Below are 15103 nucleotides of genomic sequence, written 5' to 3' on the forward strand. Positions count from 1 at the left end.
CATCAGGCATGTTTGAGTTGTCATGAGTCATGTTTTATTTTAGCAGTCGTAATTAAGGGGGAGCGTTAAAATAATATAATTACTCTTGCATGAGGAGTTGGCTAAACATAGAGAGTCAGTTAACTAAGTGATTGAGTGATTGAGTGTTTGAGTGTTTGAGTGTTGAGTCAAGTCAAGTGATAGATGACTTTTAGTGTGTGGTTGCATGTCCAGATATTTTATGCAAGTCGCTAGTTGGAAAAGGATAAATACCCTTCACCGGGTTCCTTGTAAGCATCATGTTTTGAGTGATCAATAAAAGAGCCGCAACTCGTGTTTTATGTGTGAATTTATGCTTTGTCTCCTTTTCCTTTCGAACAATATCCACTATCATTAGCCCCTTATGTGATTCTTTATTACTGGTCTAAGTCTACCATGACGCTAGCTAATAGTTCTCAAACAATATTGAGATCAGGCACAAGGGACTTCCAAAGTTTTGGAATGCTTCTTGCAATAACCTCCTCAAGACTGAAGCTATGAAGTAAACTAAAAATTAATCCTAGATAAAATTTCCTTATTGAATTTCTATAGATAAGCCTTGAAAATACTCTTACCCAAAGTTTCAATTCCCAAGGGAAAAGGAATTATATAAAAAATAAGTGACATTTTCTCATCACCACGAAGTATGTCACTTTGAATGGTAGCACCCTTGGCCACAACAGAAATATGTAGATCATGAAAAAAATTCTCTTTCATTTGTTGCATCAAAGTTGCAGGCCATTTTCCTAATTCTTCAAACTCTAAAGCTTTTGTCTTTAAAAACTAAATGCTCAAAATCTGCCTGAAGATGCGAACTTGACTTTTTAGAATCTAGTAGCATAGTATAATAAGTTTCGGATGAGGTTGCTAGGTGAAATCAGATAGCCAGTGTAGCCACATTAGCACATCATCAACTCATTGTCTCCCTCCTCTTTTCTTAGTTATCAAACAAAATATACACTAAAAACAAAATTCGTGTGTGTTGGAGTCTACACAAGCATTAGGATGAATACTAGCTTGAATACCTGCAATACAAAAATGTCTTCAAGCATCTCTAGATATGGACACCAATTGCTACATGATTTATTTATGTATTTTTGAATAGATATTATAAATACCGCTGAACCGTAAAGTATTCTCCAGCTCTGTAATTTGCCTTCTGCTAGTTGTATAAAATTTACATGCATATATATCAATTAATGGGATAATAGGGTTTGATAGGAAGACTGAAACAAAGAGTACATGCATGACCCATTCTGTAGTTATTTTTCCTCTTCTTTCAAATAAGAAACTATCCTTACCAAGTCATTCCATGATGGGAAATGCTCCAAAAAAAAATATGACTTGTCATTGAACTCCCACTCTAGTTTTCTTCAATTCTTGCCTTAAGAACCACCAAGGCCCATTTGTATCCCTCATCCTAAAAAATCCATCTGCTATGCACAAGCCCGTGAAAAGAGTTGACCCTTGCCAAACTCCAGCTATACTTAATGAAATGGTTCAAACACCAAAAATGTTGATGATATGATTCCAACAATCATTATTGCGTAGGTTGCATATGAAAAATATGATATTCCATAATGAAATCCATCAACTGCAAATGTGAGGGCATTGATGAGTTGAGAACCAACAACAAACAAAACTTCATAGAATCAAGCTAGGGCAATCCTAAATCCTGCTACTATCTGAAGAACATTAGGAGCAACCTTTTTGTCATGGACATTGTCCCTTTTTGTAAATGCACTAGCAATGAGGGATTGTCCAGCAAGTGCTAAAGCATCTGTAAGAAGAGATAGTTCCAGTCAAACCTGCAAGCAAATATGATAGTCAACCATGAAAATAGGACCCTGCCTAAAGGCCATTGATGTACCTAATATCATTATCACAAGCACAACTACAGTCCCTCCCAACAAAAATCGACATAAAGCTCTTCCACTGGAGTAGATATACCCTCCTCTCTTAGCCCTCCAAAGCAAGGTCTTGCAAGTTAAATTTCAAGTAACGATCAAACTAAAGTTCTCCCAACTTGGGAGGTAAAATTATTACTTTTTTATTTGAGTTCCATAACAACGCAAATGCAATGAAGTAATGTGAGGAAACATTGGCAATAACTGCTCTACCAACACCAAAACAAAGACTGAATATGCAAATAGAAAAGAATAGTGCATTCAATAGGTTGCCAACTCCTATACATTTAGCCTCCACTAGTGCCATCGTATTTGCAATTTTGGACAATACAAAATGTGATGTCAAAGAAAGGAGATGCATTTTCTTCACTATAATCTTTAGAAACATTCATCAAATGGCCTCCCACAAAGAAATCATGGTGAATACTATCCTTTGCCACTGTATTATTTTGGACCTTACATACCCATGTTTCTTGAAGTAGTGAATATAAATCTGATTATATGACCACTCAACATTCTTAGTAAGGGTATCTTTAATTTGAATTAGCCTTTGTAATTGTTTCATTAACATGTTTATGTATCGTGATCTAGTACCATTATATTTGTCTTACAAGAAAAGGGGACATCCAGTAAATTAATGCGATGAAAAAGCTACTAAAACCATTCTTCCTTTAGTCGACACTACTCTAGATCAAAACCATCTCCCTTTTCTCCATAAACTCATCTATACTAAAAACCTACAATATGCATAGATGATTGTCCATTATTTTATTTTTGAAACCCTTATTTGTCCCTTCAATCCATTCTTGAGTCGAAATCTTGGCCCTGTATAAATTATCTTGTTGGGAAACACCGCAGGACATCTCCAAGGAACTGTTAACAAATTGAATCAAGATGAGTTGATTATCATTGAGCATTGAAATATCAACACGAATCCCATTACAAACTTCAAAAAGCTTGATAGTGTCATCTATATTAACACAATTTTTATGTTGCTCTGCCTTATCGATTCTATTTCTCAAATTCTTTGTAAAACAACTAATGCCTAGCATTCATGCCAACCTACACGAGGAAAACATTAATTCAAGAAACCAATGTCAGCTTGCTGGCTTAGCCTAAACATGTGTCACTTGAAATTCATAGGGTGCCATCCCATCTATTGTTATGTGTGATGATGGAAGCTATAACTATTAAAAGACACGATGGAATAAAATGGAAACACCAACTCCAATGCCATCTCCATCTCCAATATCAATTGTGTCTTCTTCTTATAACTTCTCCCTTTGCTCCCACAATAAAAACTATAGAAAAATGCGATGCCTTTGTACTCCAAATGTTGTTAAATAAATTCCAGTGTCTCCCATTTGAAGAAAGCAGCTCAAACTATACAGGATTGAACCTCATTTGCTCTATTTGGACGTTGAAACCATTAATGGTATAGCAGGGGGTTTTGGGTAGTATCTAGTTTTGAGTTGGGATGGTGCACAATTCACCTGGAGTTGCCACGTTGCCAAGGCAGTTTTGGAAAAACAAGAAATTGAACAACCCCCCTGTTAAACTTTGAATGACCTGGGGGTTGGTAATTTATAATAGTCACTGATCTTCAAAAGGCACAATCAACACCTTTGAAACATGGAGAAATATTCTTTGGAAAAAACATAAAGATCCATTCATAGTTGTCAACAACGGTTGGAACATGAGAGCATCAAACATATCCCAAATCTGAAATCTTGTTTGCATTAGTTTTCTATGTGATGTTGTAATTCACTCTAATTTGCCGGAAACAATTGAATACCCATATTGATTGTATCAAAAATAAATGTTTGTTCGCCTCAGAGCCTGTTAGAATTACTTTGATTTCCTTCTGTGCATCTTCTGCAATATTATACTTGTGCCTTGAACCTTTTCATGAAGAAAATATCAGCAATATGAGGGTAATCCCTCTCTGCATTTTCCAGGAAATGTAGCATATTGATGATCTCCCAAGGTCTGTTCTTTCAATGAGATTCCTAGCACTTGCAAGTATTGGGATATTCATCTTGCGATTGAAATTTTCTTCGAACATATAATTTCATGCAAAGGTTATACTCTGCAGCTCCAATGAAGATAAAACAATTTCGCACTCTACACATGCATATCAAGGACTCAAATCAAATGGATCAAAATTGTTATTAGAACATAACATCTAGCTACCATTCTCTGCGCAAATTCACAGTTGGGCACACACTTGTTCAACACTGTGATTAGCATGGACACTTGAATAACTGTAAAAGCGTGGAATTCCCCTTCGCGCTTTAAATTTAACATTTGCAACTTATTAGATCTTCATGTGACCATCCCAACGATGAGTCAAAACAACTAGCATGGCAGTGGATATAACCAAAACTTTGACTATATAGATTTCGAAAACTAAAAATAGAGTGCTAATGTAAGCACTTTTGATTCCCGAAACCAGTCAAAAAGAGACGTGTGACCCTTTGAATATTCAACTCGGAAATCAATTTTGAAACATAAATAATGCAGCTTCAAATCCTGAAATTTACCTAAGTCGTTGATCCATGGCTTGATGTCTCGGGTGATTGAGCTATGTGTTCACTTTTGGTGCATGGGATAATATCCCACATGCATGGGAAGATAATAAACTTTAGGGTTTATATACACCATTGCCCATCAACTTCGTTGGAGTGCGGTGCAAAACTATGTCCTTCCGTTCAATGTGGGATCATCCATGAAGTTTGCTCTCCTCTATTTGGCTTTGTTTTGTGGTTAGGTGGTTTTATGGAAATTCCACTTAGAGATAGATCAATTAAATTATTTGACCATCATTTAAATTTTTCCTAAGTTAAAATTGGTTAATCATTTAAATTTTTCCTAAGTTAAAATTGGTTAATTAATTGAGAAATGTGACAATTCTATAGAAACTCACATGGATCGACTTGGAGATGATCTCGAGCTTCATTTTGCATGTTTTGTGGTTAGGTAGTTTTATGGAAATTCCACTTAGAGATAGATCAATTAAATTATTTGACCATCATTTAAATTTTTCCTAAGTTAAAACTGATTAATTAATTGAGAAAGGTGACAATTCTCTAGAAACTCACATGGATCGACTTGGAGATGATCTCAGCCATTGATTAAGTTTTCATCTTGGTTGTTGAAGTTTCAATTGGAGATTATAAGAGGAGGTCAATTGGTAAATGGATAACACACACTGGGTGAGAGAGTTTCCCTTCGCAGTTCGATTTTCCAGAGAGCAGCATTCAGACGAAAGAGTTCGAGCTAGAGAGGGGATGCAGAGAGAAAGAGGGGAAGAGATAGTGAGTCCATATGAAGTTTTATAGTTCCAGAGAAGTAGCAGCAAGAGATAGAGGTATTCCACACTGCAGTTGCACAAGGCCTGCGCAGAAGCTTCAACAGAGTAGTTCGATTTAGCTAGAGAGGAAGTCGATTCAACTTCCAGAAGTCTAGAGAGTCACTTCCAATGTAGAGACAGGCATGACGGCTTGATCAAAGGCATAACAAAGCCACACCTGTGAGGGTTTGTGAAACGTTAGCGCAGAAGGGCCCGCATAGGGGTTGGACAATTAGTTTTATGAGTGGGCCAAGTGTCGGGATTGCAAGTGGAGAGAGAGAAATTTTCTCTCTACATAATTTTGTCAGATTTTTCTAATTGGATAGTCAGTTGGGCATCCAAATATTGTACTCAAAATTTCTTACTGTTACATAATAATAAAACCCTCAACTGCTGCACCAGTTTTCCCACATTGGGTTTTCCGGGGACAATTGTCCAAAAATAACTGTCATTTTTTATGTGTGTGTGCTAGCATATTTCTCAGTTTCTATTATTTAAGTTTTCACATTATTTTATGGTGAAAAATTGCAGTGTGATTTATTCAACATTTGTTGTAGCAAATAAAATGCATATTAAATTTATAGTTAGAATAATAAATTTCCAGTTATTGCAATTAGACTTGAAAATTTCACACGGTATCAGAGCGAGTTTGATGGATAGGAAGCTTAGAGACAAAGAGGGAGAATTTTGTGGCTCGGAGTAAGCAACAACAAGAATTTCCTGGGGGTTACGTAGTGCCTAGCCAGGCAGTGTGAATTGTTGGACAAAGGGTTCTATGTTCTAGTTGTAGGGTGAAGGAAGGGTTGATTTATCCAGAAAGTGATTCTAGCAGCCATAGATGAGAAACACAGTGTCTTAATATAGCATATTTCTTGTCTGGGCACCATAGGATTTTGTAGCAGTTCGTAGTAGAAAAATCAATGTCGAGTGTAAGAGAAATTGCACACACATAGGGAGATTTTTCTCAGAGGGCTTCTAGCTTAGAAATCTGAAATTTCCAGTTGCAGCAGACAATTTTTCTCACTCTAGGAAGGAGTGCGAACAAAATTGCTAGCAGTCGAGCAAGTGAAGGGATTCGAGTTTTTGCAGAGATGGATTCAACAAGGCTCCAATATCAAGATAGATTCAAGGGTGCATCAAACTATTATATCTAGAAGGCCAGAATGTCTTTACTTCTGGACGAGTATGGTTCGAAGACATACACAAAAAGATTTGTTGTAGTACCTACAGATGCAAACCAACTAGAAAATTACAATAAGGAGATGGCCAAGGAAAATTGGTTGATTCTAAATGGAGATCAAGATCATATTGTCTCACATATGGCGACCAAAAATACGGCCAAAGAAATTTGGGATGTTATTGCCTCACTATATCAGAATCCTTCCAAGCGGTGGAAGATGTTTCTGAAGGAAAAGTTGAGGAATATTTGTATGCATAAGGGTGAAGGCATTGATCCTTCCTCACTAGAATTTAGCATATACGGGATGATATTACAGTCGTAGGATAAGCACCTCAAGCTATAGAGCTTGTGCATTTAGCCCTCAACAGTGTCACTGGGGAATGAGAGACTTTCGTCCAGGGAATTATGAGACGATATGATGCAGCCTAAGCCGCACATACCCACAGTATGCATATAAAATGCATGTCATATACATGTCCCAGGAATTTTAAAATTCCATACCTAGTAAAACCTTCACAAATCAAGGTTTAAGGCTCCTTAAATAAACTCTATGCGGAAACATTTCATGTAACTATCCCAAGTCTAAACTTTAATAAACCTTTGAGCGGAACCTTATACAACCCTTCATAATCTTTGGTTAATTCTTATTACCCGCGCATATCAATAGTACCCTTTTAACTCTGGTTTCAGTTTAACCCAACATTAACCATAATACATTTATTCTGCTCATTTCTATTATAACTCTTGTATAATAGAAATATTTCATAACCCACACTTAAACCTTACCTTTCCGCCATTCCACAAACCTTTGCACATATATTGATGCTCTCTTTAGCACATTAAATCTCTGTCGTTGATCTCATTCCTTCAGATCCAACGGATATTGCGTCACTCGCTCGCCAACTAGCTTGGCTGATCTCCACCATCGATCAATCTCGCTCGATCCAACGGCTATCGCGTAATCTCACATGAAACCTTGCACGACTGATACCAAGTCAAGAGCGCACGAGAAAAGTGGTTTTCTCTTTCCATTGTGTGTTACGTGTCAACCCCTCAGGTTAATCGCGTGAAATTGTAGAATACCATTTACAGCTTTTAGGGTGCGTGAGATACTGCTTACCACCTACGAAGACCGCTCCATCATTTTGCACGTTTTCCACCCTTCTATCGAAACGTGCCTTGATGTGATCCATCCATCCATTAACTTAATCTCCTGCGATAAGATCTCTGCTTCTCATCTTCCATTAATCATGTCCATTGATCTAACTGATCCAACGGTTCTTGTGCATTGTTGCTTCATTACTTCTTCCTTTCACCGATTTTGATCTTCGGTTGCTCTTCTGGTTGACTCCTTCCTAAACTTTGTTCTGTGTATTATTTAAACTCTACCACTCCTGAGATTTGATTTGGTTATTCAGTCAAACTCCAACACTATCCGATCATCGCAATACTCCTCTGAGCACTATCCTCTCTCTCGGATTCTTTTTGAATTCCCTGCACACTTATGTTACTCTAATTCACACAATTTATAATTCAATTACTCAATACACACCACACAAGCTCAGAAATTGAACTTTTGTATTAATAAATAAATATTTACACAATGAATTCCTTCTTGGCCTAATCTTCTATATCAGTGGACTTTCCTTTCCTGCTCATAGGCTTATAGTCAAACCCTATCTAATTTCTGAACTCTACTTCTCAATCTAACTCACTAACTAACTAACTCTCTCTATGCCTTTTAGGCTTACATTTATACAAAAGGTTTTGTAACCCATTTCAGTTTAGATCCTTAATCTTTTGAACTAAATCGTGAATATCCTCTAAGTCCACTTTTGACTCAACTAATCCCTAAGGATCTTCTCTAGTTCCACAGACCTTGAAACCAATTCCTAATCTAAGATTTACAATTAATTCCCAAATCTCTCAATCCCTATGGAATCTTAACTAGACTAAATCTGTCATATTCTCCAACATTCAAGAACATTTACAAATATGCCTCACAATACTTAATTAAATCATATTCTTAATATCTCTCATAAAATTACTTAAAAACATTAAAATTACCATAATTCAATGCTCAGGAAACCAACTTCCTTGAAAACACAAGACCCCCAAAGTCTACTAAAATACAATGATATTTCTAAGTCGGATGCTCCTGCATCAGACTCCCAAGGTTGAAAACATTCATGATCTCTAGATCATGTGTTCTCATATGTTGATAGAAAACCTCCAGGGTCCCAAACTTTAGTTTGTAGTTGTCTGAATGCTCTGTTCCTTTGTTGTTGCTATATGTTTGTTGTCTTTTGTTTCATCTTCCTCTCCTTGTCAATCAGGTTCAAATTCTGATTGATCATTCTTCCTGTTGCTGTCAATCTCCTCCATCTAGATTGCTTCATCATTAATTGCCATAATTCTTCAATCTCTATCTCCAGCATATCCTTAGGCTAGTACATACTCTACCATTTGTTGTTGTACTTTGTCCACTCATCTTCAAACTGTTGTTCATTATCTTCTCTTTGAAGTTGTTGGATTCTTACTATCGCCCTTTCATCCTTACCCTCTTGTGACTTTCCAAACAACCTCTATTCAATATCTGTAAATTTACTTTAAAAATATAAAGTGTCTTCTAATTCCCCTTGTACTTGATTCCTCTCAAATACATCACTACGTTGTTCATCAATTCCAACATATTTTCCTTCCTCTTCCATCTTTACTTGGCTGCTCATATGTGCCAAATTTTCTCCAACATCTGCAACAAAACATGCACTCATAAAAAAATTATTAAAATTAAAAACATATGGCCTCAATGGCTCTTCTTCTTTTGGCAACATTTCAGTATGTTGCTATGATTTTTCCTTCTCTATCAGCACATCAGTATGCTAATTCAACCTCTTTAATGAATTCTCTAAAGGACTCTCGAGACTGTTAGCAAATCTCTCTTCCACACCATTTGCTTTAATGATGTCTTTCTACTCTTGTCCACTGTAGTGAAATCCTTCGTCTGCAATCACACTGTCATACTTTGAGTTTTCCAGCAAATATTCCAGTAATTCAAGTTCTCTGTGACACTTCATAAGTATTTCATTATCACTTATAATTCCTGCATTTGTACACAATTTATCAGTTTGAGAATTACAAGGTTCAATAGTCTCAACTGTTGCTTCACATATCAGTTCTTCAGACTGAATCTCATCTCCTTCTTTCACAAGAAATTGTTCCTGTGTTGTAACAACTTCAAACATCAATGTATTACTAAATTCTTTCTGCTGCAATAATTCACTGCTTTTCTCATTCAAGAGACATTCTCCATCATTCTTTACTTCAGAGTATTTATCTTCTGAAAGATACTCTTCCATACTTTTGACAGTCTCAAAAGATTTCTCATCCTCTACAAAACCTGTAATCACATCAAAATTATTAGATTCAAATATACAAGGTTTCATATCCTCCTGCTGATCTGAATTTGTCCAACAGTTCAAAAAATCATCAATAATTCCTTCTTTAGCAAAGTAAACTTCTTGTTATCTTGAATTCGCACAATGGTTCATAAGATCTTTCACAGATCTCCAGTCTTCATCTTCACCCAGAACTTCACCTTGTTCTGCTTCACAAATGGAAACTTCCATTCTCAACTCAGCTTCTCTGAGTTCTTCAGACTTCAATTGAACATTCATTACCTGTTCAAGCTTTCTCAGCTCTTTTGCTAACTGCATATTCACCTGCTGATTTCTCTTCTCTTGTAGCCTCTGCCACTTTACTTTTTTCCTTATGACACAACCATGCTTCTAGTCATCCTTATTCATCTGCAACATCTCCATCAATAACTCAAGATGGAAATTTATCTCAGCCTTCTCCCTCTCATATTCTTCTTCACTTAATTGTCTTTGTATGCCATTTGCCTTGGCATCCTCTTTCTTCACCTTTCTTCTACTATGGTCTTTCTCAGAACCTCTGTTATCTCTGTTATGACTATCAGTAGTCATTTTCTCCTCTATCTTCATGAGTTCCTCACTCACTTACTATGAGCTGTATTAAAGCCTCTGCAACAACAAGTCCTCCCTGCTGTCACTTACCTCACCAAGCTTTCCTTGTACTTGGTCTTTTGGCAAGCACTTGGTTCTCTATTCTCTTGAACCTCTTTGAGCACTTCTCTCTGCTCCTTCTAGGCTTCAACTCATCTGCACCTTTTAAGAACACAATTGTCCTCTTGTATTTCAATCACAAATGAAATACTAGGTTCTGGCCACCTCTTCTTTCACTCAGAAATTCTTACCAGCTTTCTTCATTACTGCTTCTTTTCTTTTGCTGAGATACCTTCTTTTATCTACAACTTGAATTCTGCAACCATAATCTTCAAACCAAATTAAAACAAAAACATATCATCTCACCTTCAAGATCTTTGCATGATCTTGTTCTACCATTCACCTACACTTTGAATGGATTGTTCTCTGTTTCTTTGCATTTGCAAATTCTGCTACACTTTATCTCTGTGTGCCTATTATTTGTCAGATTTAAAATCTGATCTCCTCTTCCATGTATACATACCTTCAAAACATAACTTTGTTCTAAATTTTCTCAAAGAATTCTTACACGCAAAATTTCCTTGTTCAGCTCTGATACCAATTGATGCAGCCTAAGCCGCACATACCCACAGTGTGCATATAAAATGCATGTCATATACATTTCCGAGGAAATTTCAAAATTCCATACCTAGTAAAACCTTCACTTAAACCAAGGTTTAAGGCTCCTTAAATAAATTCTATGCGGAAACATTTCATGTAACTATCCTAAGTCTAAACTTTAATAAACCTTTGAGCGGAACCTTATACAACCCTTCATAATATTTGGTTAATTATTATTACCCGCACATATCAATAATACCCTTTTAACTCTGGTTTCAGTTTAACCCAACATTAACCATAATACATTTATTGTGCTCATTTCTACTATAACTCTTGTATAATAGAAATATTTCATAAGCCACACTTAAATCTTACCTTTCCACCATTCCACAAACCTTTGCACATATATCAATGCTCTCTTTAGTGCATTAAATCTCCACCATTGATCTCATTCCTTCAAATCCAACGGATATCACGTCACTCGCTCGCCAACTAGCTTGGATGATCTCCACCGTCGATCAATCCCGCTCGATCCAACGGCTATCGCATAATCTCGCGTGAAATCTTGCACGCCCTATACCAGGTTGAGAGCGCGCAAGAAAAGTGGTTTTCTCTTTCCATCGTGTGCTACATGTCAACCCCTCAGGTTAATCGAGTGAAATTGTAGAATAGCATTTACAACTTTTAGGGCGCACGAGATAATGCTTACTACCTATGAAGACCGCTCCATCATTATGCACGTTTTCCACCCTTCTGTCGACACGTGCCTTGATGTGATCCATCCATCTATTAACTTAATCTCCTGCGATAAGATCTTCGCCGCTCATCTTCCATTAATCTTGTTCGTTGATCTGACTGATCCAACGGTACCTGTGCATTGTTGCTTCATTACTTCTTCCTTTCACCGATTTCGATCTTTGGTTTCTCTTCCGCTTGACTCCTTCCTGAACTTTGTTATGTGTATTATTTAAACACTACCACTCCTGAGCTTTGATTTGGTTATTCAATGAGACTCGAACACTATTCGATCATCGCAATACTCCTCTGAGCACTATCCTCTCTCTCGGATTCTTTTTGAATTCCCTTCACACTTATGTTATGCAGAATTACTCTAATTCACACACAGTTTATAATTTAATTACTCAATACACACCACACAAACTCAAAAATTGCACTTTTGTATTAATAAATAAATATTTACACAATGAATTCCTTCTTGGCCTGATCTTCTATATTAGTGGTCTTTCCTTTCTTGCCCGTAGGCTTACAATAAAACCCTATCTAATCTCTGAACTCTACCTCTCACTCTAACTCACTAACTAACTAACTCTCTCTATGCCTTTTAGGCTTACATTTATACAAAAGGTTCTATAACCCATTTCGGTTCAGATCCTTAATCTTTTGAACTAAATCCTGAATATCCTCTAAGTCCACTTTTGACTCAACTAATCCCTAAGGATCCTCTCTAGTTCCACAAACCATGAAACCAATTCCTAATCTAAGATTTACAATTAATTCCCAAATCTCTCAATCCCTATGGAATCTTAACTAGCCTAAATCTCTCATGTTCTCCAACATTCGAGAACATTTACAAATATGCCTCACAATACTTAATTAAATCCTATTCTTAATATCTCTCATAAAATTACTTAAAAACATTAAAATTACATTAATTTAATGCTCAGGAAACCAACTTCCTTGAAAACACAAGACCCCCTAAGTCTACTAAAATACAATGATATTTTTGAGCCGGATGCTCCTACATCACGAGATCAGTTACTTGGGTGGGACCAGGTATATGGGTAGAATCTAACGCAAGAGAAGATGAGGAAAAATCTAGTAAAGAGCTCCTTCAATGATAGTAACAACAAAGGGTCAAAGGGTGTGAAGGAGGAAGAAAATTTCACCCTTGCATCGAAAGGGAAAGCAAAAATGTCTTAATTAGGGACAAGGCTTGCAGGGAGAGAAGAAGAAGAATAAAGATTTGTCCAAGTTCAAGTGCTTCAAGTGTGGCGATTTTGGCCACTACAGTACTTAGTGTCCTCAGAGGAAGAAAAATAAGAAGGAGAAGATGGATCAGGTGGAAACATCCATAGAGATCGATCAGTTGTCTTCTAGATTGGAAGAAAAATTCACTTTGTATGTAGCTATACCTCCAGGAGAGAAGTGGGGAGGCATTGAGTTTTAGACTCCAAAGTTGCGCAGAACTGAGCAAGGTCCATCATTGTAAGCATCAAATGGTTTTTTCTCTTAGATAATCAGTTTCAGTTGGTGCAGTCTATTCTAGAGTGACAGTTGCAGACTAGCTGCAATTAGATGCTGAGAAACACAAAGCAATGTTGACAACATTGCAGGAGGCACAGAGAATAGTCAACAATAGCACAAATTACCTAGTAGATATCGCAGAGGCAAGTAGCAGTCAAAGACTCAGGACACAGTTGTGACATGTGATCTTAATTAATTCAATGTTTTGGATGCTTCTTAGTTGCAGTAGCAATAACAACAGTGAGAAGAAGTGTTAGTTGGGTCGCAGTTCAGATGTAGAGTTGGAAACAATACAGGATGTATAGTGCAGTTCCAGCAACAACATAGATGCAACATGGTTCAAATACTATCAGTAGCAGATGAATCAAAGTTAGTGTAGTGGTTGATGGAAAGTGGAAAGAAGCAACAATTATCAGACATCAGCAGCGTGAATGAAGGATGATGCAGATACAGGGTGTTGTAGCAGTGTAGTGCTAGAAAACACCTTCCTCGCTAAGAGGGAGTGTTAGTTTTTGTAGCATCGAATGGTGTTCTAGTCTCAAACTTTGTGGAGAGGCTAAAACATATGAGTTATTCAAAACCTATAAATCGTTTATGGAAATTCCACCTAGAGATAGCTTAATTAAATTAATTGACCATCATTTAAATTTTTCCTAAGTCTAACTTAGGAAAACTGGTTAATTAATAGTAATTAATTGAGAAAGGTGAGAATTCTCTAGAAATTCACATGGATCGACTTGGAGATGATCTCAATAATCGATTAAGTTTTAATCTTGGTTTTTGAAGTCTCAACTAGAGATTATAAGAGGAGGTCGATGGGTAGATGTAGAACATACACTGGATGAGCGAGTTTCCCTTGGTAGTTTGATTTTCCAAAGAGTGACATTCAAGGGGAAGAGTTAGAGCCAAAGAGGGGACACATATATAGTTCCAGTTCTAGAGTGGCAATAACAAGAGATAGAGGTATTCCACACTGAGGTTGTGTAGGGCCTGTGTGGAAGGTTCAATAGAGTAGTTCAATTTAGCTAGAGAGGAAGTAGATTCAGCTTCCAAAGGTTGGGAAAGTCTTCCAGAGGTCTGGAGAGTCACTTCCAGCAGCAGAGGCAGGTAGGACAGCTTGATCAGAGGAAGAATAGAGGCATACGTATGAGGGTCTATGCAACATTGGTGTAGAAGGGCCTACGCAGGGGTTAGACAACCAATTTGAGAGGGCCAAGTGTCGGGATTACAGGTGGAGAGAGGGAAATTTTCTCTCTAAATATTTTTGTCAAATTTTGTTGATTGGATAGCTAGATGGGCATCCAAAGATTGTACTTAGAATTTCTCACTATTGCATAGTAATAAGACTCTCAGCTACTACACCGGTTTTCCCACACTAGGTTTTTTCGAGGACAATTGTCCAAAAATAACTATGTCATTTTTTATGTGTGTGCTAACATATTTCTCAGTTTCTAGCATTTTTTTCGCAGTATTTTTATGGTGAAAAATTGCATTGTGATTTATTCAATATTTGTTCTAGCAAATAAACGACATAATTAAATTTGCAGTTAGAAGAACGCATTTCTAGTTGTTGTAATTAGACTTTAAAATTTCACAACTTTCAACAGCAAATATTTTAATATGGAATATGAACTTGGAGAATGGGCATATGTTCAATGTATTTTTAATAAAAAGAAAAATAACCTTGCATATGACTCGAGATTACACATAGCCCTGTAAAAACCAAATTTTTTCTCTAATTACAAAAAAAAATTGC

The sequence above is a fragment of the Pinus tabuliformis genome, chromosome 5_2, assembly GCF_031772625.1.
Source record: "Pinus tabuliformis cultivar Carrire ecotype Pingquan chromosome 5_2, CPIR1, whole genome shotgun sequence".
Lineage (NCBI taxonomy): Eukaryota > Viridiplantae > Streptophyta > Pinopsida > Pinales > Pinaceae > Pinus > Pinus tabuliformis.